The sequence below is a fragment of the Nannospalax galili genome, unplaced genomic scaffold (genome assembly GCF_000622305.1).
Source record: "Nannospalax galili isolate Female #2095 unplaced genomic scaffold, S.galili_v1.0 scaffold189, whole genome shotgun sequence".
Taxonomy (NCBI): domain Eukaryota; kingdom Metazoa; phylum Chordata; class Mammalia; order Rodentia; family Spalacidae; genus Nannospalax; species Nannospalax galili.
The window spans coordinates 9,955,489-9,970,800 of NW_008360331.1; the positions used below are offsets into that span (position 1 = coordinate 9,955,489).

The 15,312-nt window shown below is 36.6% G+C and overlaps 1 non-coding gene across 1 annotated transcript; it reads left to right on the forward strand.

Moving 5' to 3' along the window:
• The first annotated feature begins 14,354 nt into the window (after positions 1-14,354).
• Positions 14,355-14,479, forward strand: LOC115069007. The gene has a single exon (XR_003848362.1). It is a non-coding gene; the product is annotated as a small nucleolar RNA SNORA40 (small nucleolar RNA).
• Positions 14,480-15,312: the final 833 nt, after the last annotated feature.

Here is a 15,312-nt window from a genome sequence, read left to right on the forward strand (position 1 = left end):
GATTTTACAGAAAAAAAAATGAATCTGAACATACCTTATTTGCCTTCTGACAAATTCCTAAGGATTTAAAAAAGCATTTCAGAAGAGTGGCAACCTGCCCTCAAAATTCAGGAGTTGAGTCCATTATAAATATTCTTTTGCAGTGAAAAACCAATTGGCTTGTAATTACTTGTCAAATAAAATAGTTGATAGGAGGTACAATAAAAATTAGTTCCCTTGATTTTAAATGCTAACCACAAAATGAGGTACAGAATCACTAAATTTTGAAAGGAAATTTTTCCTTATATGCCAAGTAGAATTGTCTGAATCCTTAATCTGTCTGAATATTTATAGAAGTTCACAATTTCAGCAAAATTATGAACTATTCTGTTAAAACAATTTTCATGTTAGTATGTTATTTTGCCTTTTGGTATAAACTTGGAAGCTGAGAGACAAAAACTGAGTTCAAAGCCAGAACAGTTTCTTTTTTTCATTTTTAAAATCATTCACAGAATTCTGCATTTTGGCACTGCATGATAAAATGCTTCCTACAACATGATTGGTATACTTGAAAACCACCAATATTTTCACCAATATCTTAGAAGAAGAGGTTCTCTTTAAATGATACTCATCCTCTTCTCTTTTGTATTTGTATTCCTTAATTTATACAATATATATTTCTTTTTATTATTTATTATTATTTTCTTATTATTATAAGGAATGCATTCACAAAGTGCTATTTCATAGAAATCTATTTTCTACAAAACTAAACAAAGCATTCTGCTATGAAAGCAACATGGGTGTCCCAGTTATAGAACATCTTAACCACAGGCCTTTAAAGGACTTAAGAAAATACTTTGGATTGCTGTCCACACACATTTGAAGGCAACCTCATTCCTTAGGAAGCATTTCTCAAGAGTAGAGTTGAGGATGGGGTTTGGGAAACATTATTTAAAATAAATATTTAAAGAATGAAGAGATCTTAGTAATGTCTGAATTGTTTAGTTAAGTCTCCCACAAGTAGATAAAATTAAGGGAAAGAAATATTACAGTCCTTAAAATTCTTAAAATCTTTGGTTATACAAATTATCTTCCTTACCAAATTGTGCTCTCCTGAACTTTATGTTTAATAAGACATTCAAATACTTGAAGCATCATTTAATCAATATTTAAAGAATAAAATTATTCTAATATATGAATAAGGAAAAAATTCTTGACATTAAACTTGTTATAATTATCTTTCTTTTGGTTGGACAAATAGTAAACATTTGCTCTTTTAGCAATGTCACAGATTACCCGAGAAAGAATAATTTTAAAAGACATCTAAATAAATGAATATTTTAAAACTGCAGTATAATGATAAAAAATGATTCCTGTACTTCGTCTTTAAATCACAATGTGATATTGCATCTTCCTTTGAATTACAGGGCTCCCCACAAATTACTCCTATGTAATGTGTGAATTTCCCAACCAGCTTAGGTCCTGGCAATGGCTTAGTGCCATGGCCAAACAATTGTCTTATTGTTCTCTCCTTAGCGGGAAGCCTTGCACATTGCACAAGAATATGCCTGGATGGTGACATACCAGTGCCTTAGTTCAGTCCTATCCCCATCGTGTGGAATGCAAAGAACAAAGCTGTCCTTGTAGCTAGAACAATCTTTTGAAAGTTGACTGATTTTTATAAAGGTGATATTCAAAGCAAAAAATCCCTGAATCATTACAACCAGTTTCAGAGCTTCTAATTTAACAGATGAAAATAGTTCTGAGTTATAACAGACTTATTAAAAAACTAGAATTGTGATGTCTTAGTTAGAAAAGTGAATAGAAATTAATCACAAATTAGCAACAGCTCTATTATGGATGAGATTAAAAGAATTAAGCAAAACAGCAACTTACTAATACCCAATGACTGCAGTTACACTTAAGATCATGTTTTTAACTAATTCATTTTTCTAATACAGCTTTACAAAATATTTATTTATATAACAAAGTAGCAGTGAATTTCATGATAGTGTTTAAGAAAAAAGAATTAAGCAACAGAACTATGTGGATAAAGATTAGTTTACATTATTGTAATATGGCTCACTGACTTCTTTAACCCTATCTAATATATTTAACTCGTAAACAGCCATACAAAAAGGAGGAAGGTTCTGGTTCACGTTCTATGAGATGAGCTCTAAATTTCCCACAGTATGGCCATTTTGGGACCCCTTGACCTTAGGACCCATAAACACTAGGGTACATCATTAATCACTTTAATTGCAAAGTTGTCAATTTGTGGTAACAAAGCAAGCCCAAGAAGGCAAGCATGCAAGAGAGTAGAGGGATGCCACTTAAATAGCTCTCTCATACTTGATGTACTTTCATTCAATCCACTGTCCCCTAAATGCAAACCTTGAGCACTTTGACCTTGTAGCAGTGCTTCCCTGGATTTTTCTAAATGATTTGATAATATTTCCTATGAATAAAATAACAAAATAGTCATGAATCAAAAAAAAGTTTCAGCTTATCAAAGACCATCATAACCACCCACACATATATCAAGCACATACTCACTTTCTCTCTTTTACATCTTTCTTTTAACTAAGGATCTAACACAGCACATGGCTTCCCCCTGGAGGGGACTCAAATTTGGATGAAAGAGACAAGACAGGTACAGAACTGCTCTGGTCGATGGGAGTATCTAGGGCCCCTGTCCTTGTGCTTGGCTTTAAATCCAGTGTGGCTCTGAGACATCCAGTACAGGCAGTTGTCACTTGCTAACTTCTTCTGCTCTCAGTGCTTTTGTTGTAATGACCCTTTTCAGGTGGCAATAGCTATTGAAAAAGTTTTGAAAAGAAATTTTCACCAACTAGTTACAAATCCAGACAGGAAGACAGAGGGAGGAAGGGAGGGAAGAAAGAAGCTATTTCTACTGAGTTCCCCAACCAAATGGTTTTGCCATTTTCACAAACAAAAAATGTCATGATGAGTGGTGTATCAGGTTAAAAATTTCAAAACTAAATAAATACTTGTCCGTATTACATATAATGCAGGCATCAAGGTTAGCATTACTTTGAGCAATCTTAATAAGGACTTTTTATATAATGTAGTATTTAATTTTTAGAAAGTCTAGAAATATCTAACAATTTGGACCATTAATAAGCTTAACACCAATATTTTCATTTTACATTCATCTCACAACAAACAATGGGTCCTTAATTAATATTTCTTCCTCTCTTACTTTCTATGATTGAAGTTTAATTTAGTAAGTTTTAAAAATGAGTCTGAAGACAAATCATTGTATTTTTTTAGAATGCTCTAGAAGATTTAGACTTTGGTCAAATCTATTCTGTGAAATGTCATGATTCAGTCTATTTGTTGATCAATTTAACTAGTTTGGGTCGCTTTATATGTCACTTGGTATCTCTCAGTTCAAATGGTGTTCATTTGTCAATCAATCAAATATTTATTGAGATTTAGGCACTGTTCCAGGGTTTAGAAATAAGCCAAAGAAGGTCTCTGCTTAGAATGTACATTTGAATAATGGAGGCAGATCATAAACAAGATGATAAATAAGACACCTTTGCATAGTATTCATGCTGTGTGTTGGGGTCCTCTGTTATGCAAGTAGAAGTCTCTTCACATCCGGATAGCTTACGAGCTCGGAAAACCATGTGCTGCAGACTCCTTCATAGCAGAGTGCCTTCCTGGCATCCTCCCTGACTCTTCTTTTAAAGTGCTCGCCACAAATACATGCCCTCCGGCACAGGAGCTGCCAGGTTTTTAATCAGGTGTTGTCTGATAGCCTGATAGAAGCCCACCGCCCTATGTAAATGAGGCATCCTAAAAGTACCAATCAGCTAAGACTTATTCTACTGTCTCTACACTATAAATAGTCCTAGTTTTACCCGAATAAAGTTGGAGCCTGGATCACCTCACTCAGACTCGGAGCCTGGATCACCTCACTCAGACTCGGAGCTGGATCACTTAGAGCTGGATCACTTAGACTTGGAGCTGGAGCTGAATCACTGAGATCTGAGCTGAGTCACTTGTCTTGAGCTGTAACACTAAATCCTGTGATCCAGTCTCCCCGGGGGGCGCTATTCCTCCGTTATCGGCCCACGGATACCCCAGCTTTCGCCGCCTTCGTGCCTCTTCCCTGTGGAGTTCACTGGCCAGGAACTCCGCAATCCTGAGGAAGGGTACAAGGGTGTAATAGAGGCGGGATTCCGAAGACCTCAGTAGAAGAGGAGCTTTCACTGCCCAGGAGTGCACGCTGGGACCCTGAGAGCCCAGCGCGTCCACGCCTATACTGTGAAAACAAGAACAGTGTGACAGTGTTGAGTAACATCACCCCCAATTTTTTGTTCAAAGTTTAAACAGTTAATAGCTACAGGCCTGAAAACCCCTAAGAAAGAAGATATTTTGTAAGGTGGCAATTCAGAAATTTGAATACTATTAGAGGAACTGTAGCCATAAACTAGCAGCAACTCAGGGGTTTTTTTTTTGTTTTGCTTTTTAATAAAATAACAATTGTATTCACTAGATTTTACTTTCTGGTTTCATAGAGAAGAAACTGAAACACAAAGAAATTGCCAGCAATTTAGTTAGGACTAGGAGAGTCGTTATTCTGATAGCAGGCTTTGCTACTAGCAACTCTAAAATCAGAACAAACCGCAGGCATAATGTTCCAAAAGTTCCTCCTGCTCCAGCCCTTCGAGAGAGCTCATGACTGCATGGGAGAGACACTATGTACATGGCACAGGTCACCTCTAAACATAAGCAGAATCTAAAATTATAATAAAGTGCCAGGAAAGAAATGGACATCAATGCAAATGTCATTCTACTCAATTAAGAAGAGGGAAAAAAAAAGTTTAAAACAAAATTAATTGACACATGCCTGAACTGGTGTGGTGACATTTCACAGAAACAGGTTTGGTCAAAGACTAAATCTTCTAGAGTATTCAAAAAAAAGATGCAACAATTTGTTGTCCTTGGATTCATTTATAAAACTTATTAATATGCTATGTATACAAATTACTTTTAAAAGTGTATTTCTATATTCTATAATTTATTTCCATGCATCTTATTTTTAAATTATGTGCAAAATTTCCCAAGATTTTACTTTATTTCAGGGGAAAGAAAATTTGACTTTACACTTATTTCCACAATAATATTTTCTGAGGAAAAACAAAATTCCATCTGCCCACTGTACCTTTTGTCTAAACAACTTCAGGATGACTTAAAGGGAAAGCTGAACTTCTAAAATTTTTTTTTTTTTTAATTTAGAAACCACATGATTAGAAGAAGCATTTCATTACAGCTTTAACATAGTCAGTAACACACTCCAGAGCAAGGGCACCTCTCTTTCAACAGTGGCTGTAAAATTTTAGGTTCACAGTTGAATTAATACAATTATACAATATGGAACTCAGTATAAACCCTGTAAGATATAAAATTGAATGAGTTTTTACCCTTTAAAGAAGATCTCCATTTCATTTTAAAATATGTTGTTTCCTACATTTTTAATGCTACTAACGCTTAGATGCTTGCACATGTGTCTTTAATCTCTATGCATCTGATGATTACTAGTCACAGTTGGTTACGCTCGGATCCTTAGTACCTGAGTATGGAGATAAAGTCATCAGGTACATTTCACTGGTAATGTTTATCACCTCTACTATTTAACATGAAGTAAATTTTTATGCTTCCTTCTCAAATTCAAGTCTTTTTTTAAATTTGTTGATTTTTCTGTGTGTATATCATATAGAACATCCCACACAATCTTATTCATCTATATACCCACTTCCCAAATGGCACGCTTCCATAGCCTCCCCCCTCCCACATACTGGAGCCCATATACTCTGTCATCCCTGTTACTGTCCTCTATGTTGTCAACACACCCAGCCATTCTCCAGTGCTTGTCTGTCTGCTGAATCTAGTCAGCCTATCTAGAGATCCTTGTTTTAGGAACATCAGCTGTTTCTCATCTAGCAGCAATCAGTTGTCAATATTCCTTTAGATAAGATTGGGGTCTGCTGTTCATTTTCCCAGTTCTATGCCAGGTTACTGTCTGGGAGTCTCTTGGGCCACCTTAGCCAACAACTCAAAGGAAGGTATCTCCTGTCTGGCATTGTTTCTTGCTATGTAGCCTTTAGCTATACATACGGACTCTCAAAAATTATATTGATCCCATTGATCTTTGGTTATACTTTCTTTTGGAGTGTTTAAAACCCTACAGTTGGCCCCGATAAAACAATTTATTTTTACTTTTAAGGTTGGTTGAGGATCTGTTCCTTAGGGGTAACATGGGCTTAGGAGGAGCCCCTGGCTCCTTTCTTTTACCAGTTCCATCTATGTGAAGATAAGTCAAAGCTCCTGCTCAACCACAGCTGGTTTCGCTTGGAAGCATGGAGGAAATGTTTCCTCTGTGTTGATCCTCCTCTTTGTAGACTGGACACTGGTTCAGGTCCATCTTCTGGGGTCTCCATGGCCCCCCTGAACAAGAGGACAGATGACTCACCAAAGTTACAGGACATTTCGAGAGATGCGCCATAGCCCCTGAAACTTGTTTGACCTTGGAGGGCCAGGAACAAAAATTTGTCCCTTTAAGTCACTCTGACCAGATTAATATAGGCCTTAGAGTCTGGCTATTAAACATTCAACAATGTTCGTAGATGGTACATTACACCAGTCTGGTGCATCAATTACCATGTGCTATGTAGATAGAGCTTGGGCAACATCTTCAGACTAGTTGACTAAGCTGTGACCTTAGAAATTTTAAGATTGTCTACACGTTATCCTTGTCTCATGCTTGTTATATTGTAACAACCCTACACAGACCTTTTCCACCATGGTTTCCCCATTCAAGGTGCCCCCATTTTTTCCATTTCTCCCTCAAAAATAGCCTTCTCCTATGGTCCCACCTCTCTTGAGCTCCTTCTTTCCCTTTATCCCCCAGGTTCCTTGTATAACCTTCCCTCCCCTCTCCCCTTAAAATAACCCCATTATTAGCCATATCGCCCTTGTTAACACCTATTTTCTACTGGAAAGCTGAACTTTTATAATTGTGATTTACAAAACATTTAATGTCTAAAGGAATAGATAATGTACATAATATCACAGATGTACTCAGGGTTAAATAAAAGTAGTTAAAGTTCACAATAATTCAGTTGTACTATGATGTTCATTAAAGTGAAAATATCATTGTAATATATGGTTTTCTATAAAAAATAAAATGTATGCCCAATTATTAGGAAGCAGCAAAATTTGTTGCAAATGTCCAGGCAGTAACTATTTTAGGTTTCGTTAGTCACAAGATATCTAATTCAGCTATCCAGCTTTGTCACTGTAGATAGAAATGGCAAAACATAGACCAATAAGGATGCTGTGCTTCAAAAGAACTTCATTCATATAAGCAGAGTGTGGATTGCAGTTGGATTTTAAGACACAGTCTGCCACAGGAGGTTTTAATATTTTAGTTTTGGACTGTTATTAGTTTTTTGTTTGTTTGTTTTGGTGCAGGGTCTCACTGGCTGGCCTTGAACCAGTAATCCTCATGCTTCATCCTTTCAAGTTCTGGGGTTACAGATATGCATGACCACACCTGGTTTACTTTGTAGTTCTGATTTTAACAAACCTTCAAAGAAGTAATCCTATGTGACTATGGCGGCTTGGATCTCTACACCCTGATTCATTCTGCATAATGATAAAATCTTTAATTTCAGTAATATTCAGCAACTGATAAGCAAGAAAATGAGAAATTTTTGTTATTCTTTCCGTAATTGTAAGGCACTACCATTTTAATCCTACTCCCATACCTTCCAGACCACCATTCAAATGAATCCACAGGACCAGGCACTGATTCCAGAAGGCTGATGAAGAGACAGGTTGAGGATCACTACACCAGGATCACAGTTTAAGTCCTACTTTCAACTGTGCTGTTCTGAACCTCCGTTCACTTCCAAATGCACTACTGGTATCACTTGTCTTCTGAATCTACACACTACAAAGGAAACTACTGGTAACATATGTTTATTATTGTGAAAGGATATACTGTGTTCTATCATGAAAGAGCCTGATGAGTATAATTCCTATGTTTCCCACCAAAACTCTACACTTTATTTCCTATTAGGCACACAGTATATAATACTTTTATAGTTTATTAAAAACAGAAAAACAAGAACAAACTGGTTGTTGTATTCTCTGAACAGCTACTAAGTTTATCTCTACTATTGACACAACAATTAATAATAGTTGCATTTATCTTCTGCTCTAGTTTTAGGGTAGAGAAACATATTTTTCTCCTCATAGTATCTATTACTAATATGAAAATAATGAGGTTTGTAAAGCAAGTAATCTGCTTGTGACATAGGAAGATCCACTTACATTTTGCTCTCTATTATGATACTGCTACAATGATCATAAACTGAATATGGTTCATATTAGAACAAGAAGCACCAATAAAAAGCCATATTCACAGCCATAATTTTACAGAATTCAAGCAATGGATAGTTTCCTGGTTCAGGAAAACCTTAAGAATCACATGCTAGCTAAGACCCATACACAAGACAAAGATGGCACAGCAGGTACAATTCATTTTGTTCTTTCTTCTAGGTCCTTAAAAAGATACAACTTGCTTGTTGTCCTTTCCAACCTCTTTACTAGAAAGGGTAATTCTTTGAGAAGCAGAACAATAAGGAATTGAAGGTCGCAAGTTTAGGCTACCCAGGAAAGAAATTCAATTCTCTGAAGTCTCTTTGTTAGTACCTCAGTCAACTGAAGTGTACATGCGCCCTGCCCTATCCTAAGATCAGAAGGATGAATTTGTTGTCCACTTTTTCCAAACACATTTCTTTTTGCCATTCTTGTCTAGGCAAAATATATTCATTACAATTTTTTTGTAAAGAGGGTATTTTTAGGTATTTCAATACAGTTTAAGGAGATAAGCATTCCAGCATTCAACAAGGCCTTATAAGGAATACATTCAGTCCGCTGTGTTTTGTGGAGAACATACAAAATGAAAACTTTTTTCTTGATAGTCTCAGCTTGTTGATTTTTCCCATTTACTTAACATTTAAAAATAATTTTGAGAGAGTTTAGTTTCTTATAATACAGAGGTAGTTACTCAGAGTCAAGTCATTTAAAAATAATTGAAAAAATGCAATGTTTGTAGCTATAGATAGGCCAGAAGTATTCTTGAAAGCTCTGGCAATGTTCAACTGCTATAAAGAGTGCTTCTGTGATTTTTCCAAGTTAGTATCTATCTCACTATAGACCAGAAACAGGAAGGTCAGAGTTCTAGTTCAGGGCCCACAGGGCTGGGCTAACTGTGGTCACACGTAAATGTTCAGAGTTGTCCTGAAAGAGCACCTCTATTAAAAAAAAAAAAAAAAACTGTATGAAATAATATATTCACATGCACAAAATAAACAGATGTAGCAAAAACCATAAAAATTAATATAAGGTTAGCAAATGTCTGTAAAGCTCATCCTTACCAACTCTGTTTCTGGCATAATCACTAAGAATACAAATGATGACTATAGATTATATGTATTGTTCCTACAACAGAATCCTCTAGCAAGTGCCAGAAAACACTTGACTAAAAGAATGGAGATGTGTTTGAAAATGAATGAAAATGGAGATAGGACAAACTAATGATCAAGATGGCCTACTAAGAGTGAAGTAGTAGATTCCATTCACAGGAGAAAAGCATGCACTTGAATCTGCAGCTTTCCTAACATGGGCTCTAAAAATTCCTGAAAAGACCTCCAACAGAATGGGAATGGGAGATTCCTATCACACTAATACCCCCTCCTCATGAAATCCACAGAATGAACTCAGACCTCTTAAAGGATAAGGAGTGAGCAAAACAAACACAATGTCCTCCAGCCTCTGACCGCCTAAGAACCATTTACACAAAGCAGTGCATTTATGAAACTGGGTCATCAGGGTTCCTTATTTCTCTATAATCAGTACCTTATTATTTTTTTTTCAAAACTTGTTTTCTTAATTTTTTAATGCTTTTTAAAAAAATGTTCTTGTTGAATACTGACAGTGAATTTTTAACTCAGTAAGCTTTCTCTACAACACCAGTGAATCTGGAGTGGCCACCAGGTGATAATAGCAGTTCAACTGGCCCACAGTCTCTTCAAGCTCGTAAAAACATAAGTATCTCTACCACACACTGGATCATATGATGTTCTTTTCATTCTCACAATCTGTCTATATTAATCATTTTATTTTTCTCAGCTATGTATTTTCATGGTAGGGTAGGAGGATCCAAAACAAGACTACCAAATAAACCTCACAGTAACACTGGCTTCAAGGACAGGCAAAGTAGATAACTTTTTAAAATTACCTGTCTTAAGCTAGTTGGTCTGATAGACAGTTAACACAGCCCCTAAAATGCCCGTGATACTGCCTGTATTAAAAAACAAATTACCTAGACTCTAAGTTTATATCCTCCTTTACAAATTGATCAATCTAAGACAAAAAAAATTAACCTCTCTCTGTCCCTTTAAGACGGAAATAATAACAATAGTCACCCAATGTACAGTGTTATTTTGAAAACTGAATGCAAAATGAGTGTAACGGGCTTAGAACAGTGCTTACCACATGAACTGACTCTATCACAGTAGCAGTTACAGTCATCATCCCCACGATTGGAAAACCCAAGATCTTGGCTTTTATGAGAGAAGAGTTTAACACCAAGCACAACACAGTTTTGTAAGTCACTTCGCCAGTATTACTTCAAAAAACACCAGTCTGGGGTATTATAACAATGGAGGAGGTATATTAGTGATGCAAAATGGGATAACACAGTTCCAAATTATCTACATCATGCAGAATCACCTCTAAGTCCCCAAAATGAAATTCAGGTCCACTTGTTTTCTAAACAAGCAATAATCAGGGCTAGGTGGTAGCTGTGTCTGTTGCTATAGTGGCCTGGAGAGGAAAAAGCAGTTATCATGAGCAAGGAACATTCAATGGTTCTCTTCTATCTTCCCCTTGGGTGTTTCACCTTGAGCCTAAGGTTCAAGAAGGACACTGTGGCATGCAGTTATCTGTACTTGCCATCAAGACAATGTTTCAGGGACACTGTGGGCCTTGGGTGCTTCTAAAAGCAGTGCGGTGAACTGAGTCTAGATAAGAAACTACCACAGACTGGCCAGAAAAAATAAAATTGTTCCTGATCTCCCTGAAGAAATCCACAATGTTAAATTTTTCTCCAAAGTGCTTCCAACTGTTCAAATTTTATGAACAAAAAAAAATCATATTGTACAAACAACAAAAATCAAAACATCTATGTTTCTGTATGTCCAACATGCCTTTCTCTTTCATTTGTATCATTAGTTATAACCCAAAGACCCAGTTATACATGGCAATAAAATATAACAATTAGGATCAAAGTAGCAGCTGTATACATGGACCACACCCAAGACTGTGGTGAGCTGCATTACCTCAATTAATGATGGGACCCATATTTACAGACACTTGAACTTGCACTATAATCTTTGTTCCTGTTTTGACATGCACATCACCTAAGAGCTTGGCTGCTTTCACCACAGCCTTGTTCTCAGCTGTCTGTCACACAAAAACACAATTTAGGATCTCACTGATCTCTTATTTTCTAGGGAAACTACCCCCAAAGCAAAAACTGGCATATGCTTATACTTTTGTGTCCTTATGAAAACAAGATGCAGCAAACACTGCTCTTTTTGAATTATGTGCTTTGTGTGGTTTCTAAAGGAGACCATTAAGCACATTAGGATATTCATGAGTGCGGCTACGAGCAGCTAGGACATGTGCAGGTAGAGCATTCTGATAAAGCAATAGCAGAAGATCCGGTTTAGATAATTACAACTTTTCTTTTCAGAACCACCCAAAATGTTTGTCATCGCCTAAATATTTGCTATGGTCTCTATCTGATAGTCACATTAAGAAAACGATGTCAGTTTCTGAAATCTGACAAAAATCTTTACCAATGGTTTGAGAAACAATGACTCAGAGACCCTAACAAGTCATCTAGACACCCTTTATACAGCATGAACATCAAAATCACAATATATCTTTTTTACTTTTCATAATGAGAAAAAATAAGTTGGTCTATAGCAAACTATCAAAATTTTCTAGTAGCACAATCGATAACCTCATTCTGTAATAGGATATGTTTAATTTACCAAAGACAGGCAGACAAATCTACTAAAAATATCACTGTTATAAAGTTGGAATGTTCTAGACAAAGAAAAATTATACTATTTGCAGAGTTTTTATTTAAAGTTTTATTTTTTTAAATCTACTTATTCATTAATTTTTTTACTATCCCTCAGGAAGTGACATACTATTTCACAGAAAAAAAATGGACTAGAGAACTGATGTTTTCCTATCTCACCTACAACAAAACTAAAGCAGCAGTCATGCCTGAAAGTCGTTTTGTTTGTTTTGTTTTTATTCCACACATTAGTATAATAATCCCAGTTGCACTTGAAATATATGAAGGGACAATATGAAAAATAAAAGCATGGCATCGCTTGTTGAAATACAAGAAAAGGCAGAAAGGCCCACTGGCTCCTGGCACCTCCATGCTCAGACACTGCAGGACAGAGTTTAAATAGCTGAGTACTCTCACACAGAGAAAGGAAAATGGAAGTTCGGAAAGAACAGGTGATAGATGATTTTGAGGTCCTTCCTACTGCATTTGAATCTTGTCTTTATTATGCCTCCACTCTCTCATTTAAAAAGTAGTATAATTGATTGCACTTGAATCCTTGGGACCTGTGTATGTCTATAAAGTCATCGCGTAGATTTCAATGGTAATGTTTATCACCTCTACTAATTAACATGACGTAAATTTTTAAGCTTCCTCCTCAAATATAATTCATTTTCTTAAGCTGTTGATTTTTTGTGTGTGTATATCACACAGAACGTCCCAAACCATCTTATTCGTCTATATACCCACTTCCCAGATGGTACCTTATGACTAGTAATAATCAGATAAATACAGATTAGAGATGCATGTGCCAACATCTCAGTGTTAGTAGCGAAAACAATGAGTCTTTCTGTAAGAAACAGTGTATTTTAAAATGAATGGAGATCTTTTTTAAAGGTTAAAAACCTATTCAATTTTATGTCTTACAGGGCTTACACTGAGTTCAGTATTCTATAACTGTATTAATTCAAAGCAAACCTAAACATTTTATAGCCACTTTTGAAAGGGATTTATCTTTGCTCTGGAAACTGTTACTGAGTATGTTAAAGCTATAATGAAATGCTTCTTCTAAAAATAATAAAAAATAAAATAAAATAAAGAGCAGTATAATATTTTTTTCTCATCTACCCTACCATACAAAGAGACAAGTGAATATCAAGAAAATAAAAGCATAAGATTTATTTGGAGCTCAACAAGATCTAGATCTTAATACCATCTTAAAACCAATCCCCATTAATATTTTTAGGCTCCTTCTGTAAAAGATGTTAATTATCAGAGAATTAAATTAGGCATTACAAAGTTTAAATTAAAAAAATTTTAAAGGGTTTGGAAGATGAATCAGTGGGTAACAGTACTTGGTCTGCAAACATGAGGACATGAGTTCAAATCACCAGCATGCACATAAAAATCAGGGGCATGGACAGGTGGGCCTGGAACTTTCAGAATTGAAGAGCTAAGGTAAAGATATCCTGTGAGTTCAATGGCTGGCCGGCATAGCTGACAACAAGCTTCCAGGTCCCTGTGAGACCCTGTCTCAAGGCAGTAACATGAAGAGTGATAAGAGGAAAATATCCAGTGTCATGCTCTGGCCTCTGCATGTACAGGCACAGGATTGCACATCCCTACACTCACACACTTGCACTATAAAATATACCATACACACACACACACACACACACACACACACACATACACTCACACACACACACAATTACTCATGACATGTAAATTATCTTAAACTAAACAATTTTGCAATCTTGTTTTGTTTTGTTTTTAGTTTTTTGAGACAGGGGTTCACTATGTAACACTGGCTAGCCTGGAACTTGCTATGTAAACCAGGCTGGCCTTGAATTCACAGAAATCTGCCTGCTTCTGCCTCCCCAGTCCTGGGATTAAAGAGGTATGCCATCACGCCCAGCAATTTTGTAGTCTTTTGATAAAAGACTACTTTTGATCCAGGGCTTACAGAGGTATAAGAAAACGAATAACACAAAGAAAATGAATTAATTCATTTAATAGACAAAACTGTGAAAACTGTATAAAGACAAGAGGAAGATTATAAATCTGATAATATGAGGGAGGATGACTGTTTCATGACTCTCAGGACAAAGGGACTGGCAAAGACACTGTGTGGAGAGAGCACTGGATGAACAGAAGTACATTAGAAGTATAGAAAGTAGTACTTTGTGTGTATGTTTCCTCAATTGATGGACAAAGGCATGAGAAACAAATAGAAAAATAAACCCTCTTTTGCAACCCACAATTCATTGTTCAGTAAGAGTTTTAATATAAACAAGAAGGAATATGACAAGGCAGCACAAAGTGATGGTGTTGAGAGAAAAAAATGGGTAGGAATGAGGTTAGCTGGGCAACTGCCCTGAGCAGGGCATGAGACTCTCAAGAGACTAAATGCCTGGGACAATGTGAGGAACCTTATCACACAAGATGAATAACTGAATATTTGCCTGACCAAAGGCGCTTCTATACTGATCTCAAAATTTTGAACTCAGACTTTGCATGTAAGAAAGAAAATAATTGGGGCTGGAGAGATGGCTCAGCGGTTAAGAACACTGGCTGTGCTTGCAGAAGACCTGGGTTTGAATCCCAGCACCCACATGGCAGCTAACAACTGTCCGTAATTCCAGTTCCAGGGGATCCAACAGCCTCTTCTGTCCTCCGCAGGCATTGCACGACATGGGTGCACTTACCTACATGTAGGCAAAACACGTATACACACTAAATAAAAATAATAAATAATATATTTAAAAAAGAAAATAATTGGAGAACCAAGATGGCAGCACAGCGGGAGCAATGGTGGTGACAGTGACTCTTGGTACAAGGACTTAAAACATAACTCCGGGTCTCCTCCTTTTATTAAGAATCTTGATGCTTCTATTCTGATCTCAAAATTCTGAATGACTCAGGACTTAACAAGTAAGAGAGAAAATAAATGGGAAGCCAAAATACCAGGGCCATACTGCCTGACCGCCCATGCAGAGTAGTGGGGTGAACCTTGCTGGACGCCAAGGCACACCCATGGAGCCATGGTAGCATGGCTGCCCACCGAACCCCGGTAGTACCCATGGTCAGCCAACCATAATTATCACCCAGTGCTTGTTAAGGCTTGGCTGCAGTCCTCA